Source organism: Acanthochromis polyacanthus, chromosome 21, assembly GCF_021347895.1.
Source record: "Acanthochromis polyacanthus isolate Apoly-LR-REF ecotype Palm Island chromosome 21, KAUST_Apoly_ChrSc, whole genome shotgun sequence".
In the NCBI taxonomy this organism is placed as follows: domain Eukaryota; kingdom Metazoa; phylum Chordata; class Actinopteri; family Pomacentridae; genus Acanthochromis; species Acanthochromis polyacanthus.
In genome coordinates, this window is record NC_067133.1 from 2,750,349 (window position 1) to 2,761,743 (window position 11,395).

At 39.1% G+C, this 11,395-nt stretch overlaps 1 non-coding gene across 1 annotated transcript; it reads left to right on the top strand.

Moving 5' to 3' along the window:
- Positions 1-8,928: 8,928 nt before the first annotated feature.
- On the top strand, positions 8,929-9,010 carry trnas-uga (transfer RNA serine (anticodon UGA)). The gene has a single exon. It is a non-coding gene; the product is annotated as a tRNA-Ser (tRNA).
- The last annotated feature ends 2,385 nt before the right edge of the window (positions 9,011-11,395 follow it).

An 11,395-nucleotide genomic window follows, 5' to 3' on the forward strand; every position in this document is an offset into this window, starting at 1 on the left:
TAATGTAAATAGTTTACAGAAACATCTACATCCGTCAGCAAATGTATTCATTAGATTTACTAAATATATAAAAACATTTAATTAGTCATAGCTTATCCTCTTGTGAGGTTTAGTTTGTTTGCACAGCATGGTCAGTTCATAGAGTATTTAGAACTGTCTCTTGCGCCTCCTGAATTTGGCATGGTGATCCTAGGAAATTATGTTTTGTGGTTGATTTTCACTTTTACCCGTTTTCAAAACCTCCATCCCCTTTAAAATGGACAAAAAAAAAAAATCTGAGTAACTCGTAAAAATGTGAATTAAAGAGTTTATAAGTGTGACTTCATTCTCTGCCAAGGATATTACTTTTGTATATTCCTTAAACAGTTGTTTGCTGCTATATGACCACTGACCACGCCCTTTTTTATTCCTTATACTGTTTTTATTTATCATTTTCTTTTATCTTTTTCTTATTTTTATTACATGTATCGTCTTGCACTAATGGAGATGCTCTTAATCTCATTGTACCAGTGTATAGTGACAATAAAGGCATTCAATTCAATATATTTAAGTTCAAAATCTCATATTTTGCACTTTTAAAAGTACAAATGCTTTCCTGTACCGTTTGACTTTCCTGGAGGAAAAGTCAAGGAGTCACTAAGCAACATAAGGGAAACTCCAGACTGTGAAATATCTCTTAAATCAAGTCAATGGAGGGAAAAATGTGAATATTCTGTTCCAGCATAAATGATGTAACTTGACCCACGTCTGATTCCAGCGAGTGTTAACAGGATGAGCTCGGTGGAGGTTCAGAGTGCTTTGAACTGCTCTCAGACGGCACTTTGTTTCCACCGTCATCCGTCACCTTCATCTGTGGACGAGGCTTCAACCGCACACGTCAAACTGATGGATTTTCAACAAGGGAGGCACATATAGTCAAATAAGAGCTGATTTACATCTTCTATGTTCAGCAATAAAAAGGGAAGCCGCCCGGAGTTTGCTGCTGAAGTGTTCTCTCACTGTCTGACTTGTATTGTTGCGCCATTTTCAGTAGGTTTACTTTTAAAACTTTTTGCCAAACTGTCCAAAATAGTGACGCTTCCTGCTTAACTTTGCGTGTGTAGCTCTGCAGGGCAACAATAGGCTGAGCCGGGACGTTCCTGCAGCACTGTGGGGGTCCAAGGATCTAATCTCCACAGGGAGATCCTAACTTTTCCTGTTTTCATCCCTAGTTCCCCTCTGAAGTAGTTTCTCTCAAGATTAGAAACAAATGTCAAGTAGAGCACGTGCAGTATCAAGATGCTGGAGGCCAGCGTGCATCCTTATTCAGAACAACTTATGAAAATATTTGGACCCATCAGTGCAGACACTTAATCCCCTCGATACAGGTCAGTGATCGCACACAAACACAAAACTGTTTAAAGGTGGGATTATCCCTCGCTCTCGCACCAAATATGGATGTGAAATGAAACGAAAGTACACATAATAAGTGGTTAGACTTCTGACGGATTCCCACATTTTTTTTCCTTCAGCATTTGACATTTATGTCCTTCAAACCAGATCGACTCAAGAATTAGTCATCGTCTTAAGAAAACATTCTGGGTTTTTGTATTGTTGCGTTAGAATTTAAAGACTTTGCAAATAGTCAGGGATATGGATGAAATATGATTTGAGTCAAAACAACATTAGAATATAAAATTAAAAAAAACAATACTGTTGGGTTAAATAGCAGGGTTGTGTAGGTTCCCATTTCCTAATGACCCGCCTCTACTGAGCCTCTAAAATAAAGCAGCTTCATTGAATTTTCAACCAGAAATCTATTTTAAATGAAGAACTAACCTGTCATGTGTCACACACTGTGTGAATGTCTGGGTTTTATGCTCTTCAGAAGGCAAAAAGTCAGCATTTAATCAGTGGACACCACTCATTTTTCTTAAATCACAAATACTATAACTGTTTTCTTTACTAAAGTAGAGGTTTATTATCAGAATTATTGCCGCTGAAGGCACTGCATAGGTGTAAGAGCAAGAGATAAATAGGCAAATAAAGTACCAGAAATGTGCAGAAAGTAGCTTGAAATGCATTACTGAAGGGAAACGGTGTACTGCATACTGTACAATGGAATGGAAAACTACACAACTCAACTACAAAATACTAGTCTTCTCACATCTTTTGAATCAATGCTCCCACCGACAAGTTGCATGAAGTCTTGTTGAAAAAAGGTGATTTCGGGAGTTTTCTATTTTATTAAACATAGTGGGCGTGTCATTTTAGACCCCAAAAGAACATAAGTGTTCACATGGAAAACTTCCAACCTTCACTCCAGGTGTAGCCTATTAAATGCTTATGTGTCACAGAAGGTCGACTTAGGATATGGAATATTTTTTACTGCAGATATTTTGACTCATCGAAGCAGGAAAAACACAGATGTTATTAGTTTTGTTCAGTTCTATTAAGCAGTCCACTAAGGCAAGCTAATGATCCACTATTTATGATAGCTATACCACAAGACAGGATCACCTGAATGGAATTCAGATATAGTTATTAATTACACCTGTTCCTGCTGTAATGTACATCTATTGTTCTACTGAAACAAAGAGAACTGCTGTCTACTTTCATACAAACAGGCAAAGTTGTGGACCTGGCTGCCAGAAAATTAGCTTAAGCTAGTTTAGCTAGCGTAAGGTAGCTACTGAAGTTAACACAAGGTAGCACTACTTTAGTCACCAGAAAATAAAAAAAATCACTGCGCTTTCTGTAGTTTCAGAATGAGGCCTTATTCAGGAGTGGGTCCACCATGTTGAACCACCAGCTGTCTGATCCAAGAACCAAACTGCTGGACACAAAAACTTGAGACCAAGTCAAGAAGGTGTTTAGTGACAAAATGTGAACTCCAATGTGAATACTGCAAACAAGGATCCAAAAATAAAACAAACTATCCAAGGAAGTGAACTAGGGAGGGGTTATGGGCAAGCTAGCTATAGGCTAATTCTAGGTAACAGATTACCGAAATCTAAAATTCTCAGGAAAACAGGCAGGGAACACTAAACACATGAGTTAATAATTAAAAACACACAGAACAATGGGTCTATTGGGGAAAACACGAGACATTAATTACTGAAAGAACTAGGAGACAGAACACTAGCCAGGTTTAACCACAAAGTTACTAGGAAAAACTCTGCGGAAATTACCAGGATTGACTGAGTTTGTAGAGGAAAATGTAACTCACAAAACCTAAGACAAACTTACCTGATATATCTGGGCTGGAAGAGGGCAGAAAGGAATCGTGTGGGAAGCTGGAGCAGGCAGGTGATCCAGGTGTTTAGTTCTGAAAGAGGGAGAAGAAACGGGAACCAGTCAAATGATGTCTGCAGGTTGATGATCTGTAGGTAAGTGAGGTCTGAAGTGTGTTTTTTTTAGAGGGGGAGTTGATTGGTGGCAGGTGAGTTAGCCTCTGCTCAGGTGCTGCTGATCAGAAACGGAGAGAGGGAAAGACAGAGCAGAGAATGACATCAGATCAGCAGCTGGAGCAGTGATCCTGACACCAACTTTAAAGCCCAGATACCCCAAAATGGACAAACCTGCTTTAGTAAATGCACATTTTTTGCATCAAACATAGGTTTTCCCACACACTTGGAAAGAGAATGCAAAGCAAAGGGCGTGCCTCTAAATCCTACACACTGCACCTTTGTTTTATTCCCCCGAGTTCTAGCCTTAAATAATTTGGCAAATGCACTGCTGGTTGTCTGTACATTTGTGATTCTGAACAACATGGAAAACGGGGAAGACCTTACTCAACACTGGGAGAGAGACCTCACCCATCTCCCCTCCAAGGTCCAAGTACAATGTCACTGCATTCCTACTGGCTTGTCATAAATAGGTTCTGAGTTTAAACCTTTTGGCATAATATCCATACCATGTTTGGAGCCTGAGGTCATCTTTGGAAAGACAACATGTGGCTGCTCTCAAACCTTGATCTTTTTGGCCAAGAGGTAGCGCTTCTATAATTAAGCTACAGCAAAGTTCCTCTGCTAACACTGAGCAGTTTTAGAACAGTAATGACTTCATAATAACTTTCTTTTCATAGCACCCTTAAGAACAGTGTTCACAAGTTGCTTTGACGGTCTGCGATGCAACACAGAGACAATCAAGCAAGACAAAGGAGACAAGACAGAGCAGTCAAATGAAATACTAAGTAGTAAAAATGATAAGTTCAATGAATAATTAGCTAGGTTAGCATGCACATCAAACAAAGGAACTAGGCAGTTTAAAAATTTAAGAATAAGACTGAAGATTAAAAGTTAGAAATTAAAATAAAAAATTAAAGTATTTAAGATGACTTCGCACCAACGATAAAGCAGCTAAAATTAAAATGAAGAAAGAGAGAATACATCAAATAAACAGATAAAAATTACATAAATGCAGAATAGAGCACTAAAACTAACAAGAAAAGCACTCAGAGAGCGCAGTACTCCTCCAAGGCTGCTCATTCCCCCATATGTCAGAAATGCAGCATTTGTTTATTAGTTACTGATGATCAGGAATCACAGCACTATAAAATGAGGACATTTAATATAGATGTACCCACAAACAAAATGATCTTGCGCTGAGCACAGGCGTGTGTTATGCATGTGTACGTTATGTATGGATACAGAATGACATGACTTAAATATGTACCGGGTGGAGGGAATTGATGGGACTCAGAAACACCCCCACAATTTAATCAGTTGTTCCTGGTATGATTTCCGATGGATAAGCCCTGATAAGTCCACAGCGGTGGATTTGTAGCAGGATCACAATCATGTGATCATCAGCAGGCAGCTGTTGTCATGGTTACAGTGGCGCCATGCCGCTATCTCACAATGATACAGAAATCTTTAACAAATCCGTGGATCCAGATTAAAAGTTGCATCACTGCCAGAATCTAATCAGTTGGTTCCTTGTGTGATTTCTGACCTTCTCTGAAAATTTCATCCAAATCAGTTAACACATGAAATAACAGACGGACAGACATACGCCAGTCGTCACATAACTCAACTGTTCTCCTTGTAATTGAAGCTACAAGTTCGTCAAGCTTTATCTTCTCTGGCAGGTCGATCCAAAGTCGAGGGACCTGATGGAGGTAAAGATACATTTACACTAAATTAACAGATAATAAGTGGCAGCCCAAGAGCTCGTGGTTGATTTTACTTTCACAGATGGCAGATTTGGAAGAGAGCTACAGCTGTCGGGTGTCTAATCACAAGAATGCAGGGGGTTTGAAGAAATCATTATATGTTTTTGGTGATACACTGTGAGGACAAAACGGCTGTCAACTTAGAACAGCTCACAGTTCAGAGGCAGAAGAACCTCAAAATATTATGGAAAACATGATGTCTTTTAATGTTTTAGGTGAGGAGAGCTATTAATAGTGCTTGTCAGAATACTCCTGGAAAAGATACTGTATTAAATATAGCCAGGCGTGACACTGGGTATGCTGTTCAGACTGTTTAACTGAGTTTGGGATGCTGGCCAACTTTCTTTAGTGTTCTAACAAACAACAAATGTGCCCATTCTAAAACCAGGAAAAGACCATTCAAGTCCTTTTGCCTCAACTTCCCATTAGTGTAAAATCATGGAACAAATGCTCGCAATTTCCTTAGAGAGTAAAGCTCCTTTGTCTTTCTCTTTAAATGTGTTCTCTAATGGTTGTAGTTCACTGGATTCTGCATTGTGCTTAGAATCACACATCCAAACCAACAAGGAAATAGTGATAGCTGTCTTCTTTATGTGGAAAAGGAATATAACATCCTCCGGAATATCATTGGGAAATTGTAGTAGGGCATATAATTGAGTTGTGGACTAATTTGACAGGAAAATACCAGTAAGAGGAGGTGCAGGATGCTTCAGAGTGTATATACAGAGGAGAGTGGTTTCTGTCGTCTGTTGTTATTCATCATAACAATCAATGACATCCTCTTTCAGGATGAACAAAGTGCAGGAAAATCTTTGTGGCTAAAAGGCCGTACTGTCTCTTATGTCAGTAGGGAAATGGAAGCTGTAATAGCAGAGGGGCAAGTACGTGGAGATTAAGGCTATCTGTAGCAAAAGCACAAGTCATTTGTTTCTCCAGCTTCTTGGAATTGTGAACAACTTTTTCCAGAAAAGGATTTCTGGGATTTAGGGAGATTTAATAGGGGTTTGGTTAAAGAAAAAGGCTCACATGGAATGTTCTTTAGGATAAAATTAAGGTCAAATGTTCAAAAAAACATCGTCAATATAACTTATAGTTTGACAGGACAGATGTTACTGGGTCCGACAATGGATGTGGAGCTTCCATGTTAGCATTGGAAGCAAACCTCAAGGAATCGTGAGAATCTGTAGTGAACCATTTAAAACATCTCCAGTAAAGGAAATGTAGGTGGAAAAGGGACAAAATACCTCGAAGGATCAGAAGAGTGACGTTATTACCGGCATACTGGGTTAATCTCCAGAAGAAATGTGATGGACGGCTGCTGGGAACATAACGAGATAAACTTGGTAAGTTTCGTGTGAACTGCGGATGTGAAAATAGAACTCATGGAGTACAGCGCAAGCCCACAGCTTCCACTCGTCCCTGGTTATTCTCAGAGCAAAAGTCAAGACCAAAATATCAAGCAAGAGTTTAAGCACAGCGCGGTTTTACTGTTTATGCTCAGAATCAATGGTCTTGATGCAGGTGTGGCAGTACATCAAAGTAAATGAATCATAACGGGAATATTAGGGAAAGGGTATCAGACCATTTGTAGTACGTACAATAGAGCTATTGGAAATAATATTGGACAGAGGAGAAGGTCATGTCAGACACTGTTTCTGCATTTGACAGCTTTTCCACACTAAAAGTTTGCCACAATATGCTATGACAGTAACTGTTCAAGAGACACTGATTTGCTGAAAGAACTTAGAAGTTCTTTTTCTCTTTGATTTTCTGCAAAATCTCATCTCCCACACATCAGCCCAGTTGGTGGCAATAATGCTAAGATCAGAGAAGATGAGATGAAACTTGATTCATATCGGGAAGAAAAAGATTTTGCTCCATACCGCTCAGAAAACAAAGTGATATAAGAGATGCAGCGTCCAGTTGAAAAGCAGCTAGATGTCAGTACAGTACATTACTAAAATAAAATAAGATAAAACTCTGTTAATGCAGAAGGAATATTTTGTGCCACATGAAAAACAATAACCCCAAAAAACAAAACAAAAAAGCAAACGATATAATATAAGAAATGCAGTGCCTAAAGGTTTAAAGCAGAATCTGAAATATTCCACCTGAGACATGACAACATGAATCATTGCACATAAAATGAAATGCAAAACATGATACAGCAACTAATATGGCAGAAACTATTGAGAAGTATCATTACAATGATACTGATAATATTGTTTAGATGTAAGTAAATAAGACTACAATAGAAAATGTAATACTAGCAATAATTATGAGGCCGTAAAGTGATATTTCTCATGATAAACTGATTATTTCAGTGTTGCAAATGATATTAATGCTCCTGGTGCTCCAGTGTTGCAGCTGTTATTCCTGCAGAAGGGGGAGGAGTTTAACAGAACGATGGCCACTGATTGGCCTCTAAGCTGGTTTGTCACTAAAGAAGTGGTAAAAAGTGTTGAAGCTTCTGCCTAAAACTCTGCCGGTTTCACTCTGTTTCTAGCTTCATTCCTGATACAGATTTTGAGCATAATATGTGGGAATGTGATGATAATCTCGATGCCCCCGTGGCATGAAAGATGGAAAACGTTGAGGAAGCATCTGGGGCGACTTATTCTGTCACACTCAGATTAACATCGTAATAATCAGGAAGCTGGATTCCATCAGAAGATCACTAGTCTGGTTCTAGCAGCAGAGCATCTTCTGATATGGCTTCAAGGAACGTTTTCCTGCTTTCATCTAAAAACAAGTGCCGTTTTTCTTTTTTTTTTTCGGCACCAAAATGTAAATACGGCCACAGACACGAACTGATAACCCCGCTGAATGATTGAGAGAGATTTCAAACTGCTCAGCTCAGGGACTTGAGTTGTTTATGCGTTATGTTGGCTATTTCTGAATGTTTACAGCTTGGTCAAATGTCAGAAGATAAATGGCTCGCTGAAATGTGTCTTCACATTCCTGTTTTGACACATAATAATGTGTCCTCTTACTGGAATCTCTCAGAGAGTTATTTACAATATAGTACAAATAACTCCTCCGTAATAATTACCATCTGGGCCTTTGGTGACTTGGCTTTTCCTACATGGCAGCCTTGTTTTTTGTTTGGTTTCAGAGTGCAGCCCCGTGAGATTTGTGTGCTTAAGGTGTTTGTGTATTGGCAGGCGGTCAGAGAGTAGCGTCGGCATCAACACGGTGTTGTTGAAGTTCAGGCTAAACAAGGAATCACAGCTGACCGACTCCTTTTCATTTATTGGTGAGTATTTTTATGCTATCATTTTTGTCTGTGTACAAAACTTGCATATTTGTTGGACTTAATCATTTCCAGGTGATGTTTATTCATGCAATGAAGGAAGGTGTAGTGTAAAGTGATTAGCACCTTATATTTATTGGCTAATTACAGCCAGTTGTCCACTAATTGCATGGCTGGTTGTTTGACCTCTTGCCCTTCTCTGTGACAAATCGTCCTGAGGCAAGACACCAAATTTAAAGTTACTCCCAATGACTAAACATTGATGCAGGAGACACGGAAGTGGTCCGATGTCAAGAAGAACTTTAATCCTGGAGACATTTTGGTGATAGTGGACCCTACCTCTCCACGGTCTTCATGGTGAATCCTGGAGACGAGGCCTGATTCTAAGAGACGGGTCAAGTCAGTCGCACTCGAAACAAAAACTGGCATTTTAGAGCGTCCAATCACATATCTCTGTCTGCTTCTAGAGGAAAAGTAACTTTACCTTTTTGTAGTTCAATGGTTGATATTGGCTCCTCAAGCTGTGATGGCTGACTGGTTAAAGTGTTGGACTTGAAATCCAGTGAGGTTTCCCTGTGCAGGTTTGAACTCTGCTCACAGCATGTGAGTTTATTCTTTCACGAATTTCCTTTGGGATTAATAAACTATCGATCTTAACGTTTATAATTGTTAATGCTAAGGCGAAAACATTTAGGGGTCAGATGTGTAGGAGCCAGGGTGATTGGTTTCCTTTTATTAATTTCTGTTTTTCTTGAGTTAACCCCATCTAGTGGCTAAAGGATACCAGAAAGACAGTCTTTAGACCGCAACGCACGTCCAAGGCCTGCAGCCCATTCATCCTCAGTTTATCTGTAGCATCCTAAGCCTTTTTGTTTCTAAATTTATAAGAAATTTCTGATACAATAAATAGTCCCTTTTTATTGAAACAACATCGTTTAAAAATGCTGATTTTATGACCACTTCCAATAAAAATTACGTTTTTTTTCTCGTGAACTTGTACATATTGTGCTTTTTATGTGCACTCTGGCAAATGAAATTCCCATATTAGGTGCTATTTTCCTGGCTCTGGATCATGACATTTTTGACCCTTTCTGTCTTATATATTTCATTTATTATTTCAAAGGTTCGTCCAAGCGTCATCAAACATCTTGTAAATGTTGAAGCAATTAATCCCTTCTATCTCTGGTGGTTCAGGTCTTGAATTCATTCTTGCTCTTTTTGTGTAACAGTGAGTTTCCCACCCCTGAGGAGAAGATCAACAGTGCGATCCACACAGATGTTCTCAGGAACAAAGGACAGTTTTATCCACTTGGATGAGGACGGAAGCGGCTTGTCCAAGTAAAACAATGTCGAAAAGGTTCCTCTGGTCTCTGGATATTTTCAGTCGCAGGAATCGTCCACCCACATTGCAAACCCAAAGCAAACGTATTTTGACAGAAAATATAAGCCACTATACTGATGTCCTATAATGTTGTTACATAAATAGGGGTGAAGACAGAAAGACGCTGGAGTCACCTGCTGATGTCTTCGAACATGAAGTGCAGTGGAGCCAGTTTTGGAGAACTTCAGTTGACCTCTTCATTGATCAGAAGGATTGCTTTTACTTTCAGGCAGGAGTCCGGTTAATAAGAATTGATCTACGAAGTGGCATCCTGATTTTCAAGTCATTAACCTCCTTCCTGAGCTTATCGAGCAAATGTTCTGCACATTAAACCTGAACTCTAAGGAGCTATAATCAATATTTTTATTCTAATTGTGGGTCACATGTTTACTTGCAGGTGTAAACGGTTGCTCCTGTTCACCAAACCTGCCAGGATTGTTGCCCGACTTCAAATCTACAGACATTTTTAGCATCTTCTAGCTCACATTTCTCATTTTTCATGCAGCAGTCCGTGTATTATGGTTCACTCTCACTGCTCTCGTAGCCTCGCTCAGGCCGCAGCAGGAAACATTTTTCAGTGAAACGCTCATAAAACCTTAGAAACAACCACCTCTCTACAGACAGACAAAGTTAGCAGCTGGCGAGTGAAGCTAGCACAGCTTGTCTTGTTTTTGTCAGGCGTAGTGAAGCTCAGGAACTGGGCTAAAAGACAGTGAATGTTGCACAGGTGGTCAGAATCACCACATTTACAACAAGACGACATGGTCATCAATATCCCCCGCCACATGTGATGTCTATGAGTCTATATCCAAAATAGTGATCGAGGGCCATAACTCTGTTAAATATTATCGCACAGGTCTCATTTTGGAACTTGATCAAGGTGTCCATGGTGTGAAGCTACACACTAAATTTCGTAATCCTAGCTGTAATAGTTTCCGAGAAAAGCTGTCCCCTTCATCTCGGACGGACGCATGGACGGACGGGGGCCAAACCTATATCCCCCTTTTCCACTTCGTGGAGGTGGGGGATAATAAATTGTAATCTTGATCGGTCAATATAGAATTGTGGGACTTTTTCTAACAGAGTTGACATTTTTGCTGTTTTCAGGCGTAAAATCAACATGGCCGCCTATATCCAAACACCACATGGCATTTTTACAGAAAGATTCTTCTAAATATTATATGTACAATTGAGTAAAATTGAAATTGAAAGTTATTTACAAAGATATTGTAGTAAACCTTTTTTAATAAGCTCATTTTATTATTGTTTAGCTAATTAGAAGGTGGTTGTTATTAAATGTGGACAGTTATTTAGTTGATATTTTAGTGATATCCAGCCATTTTAATTAATAAGCGGTTGTTTCCATAATCAGTAACGATGTAATTTGTAAAGACATGACATTGATGAACATTAAAAAAAAAACTTTTTTACTTTTAGTAAAAATATATGCAAGTTCTATCCCATACACTTAAGATTTGCAAATCCGGAGTGGGTGTTGCACCTAAATCTTGCAGGTTTGCAAAACTAAAACACTAATGATGATATTCAGAGTGAGATGCTGTAATGCTGTTACTAAAAATACTGTTGTGTTCCAGGTTTCATGTCA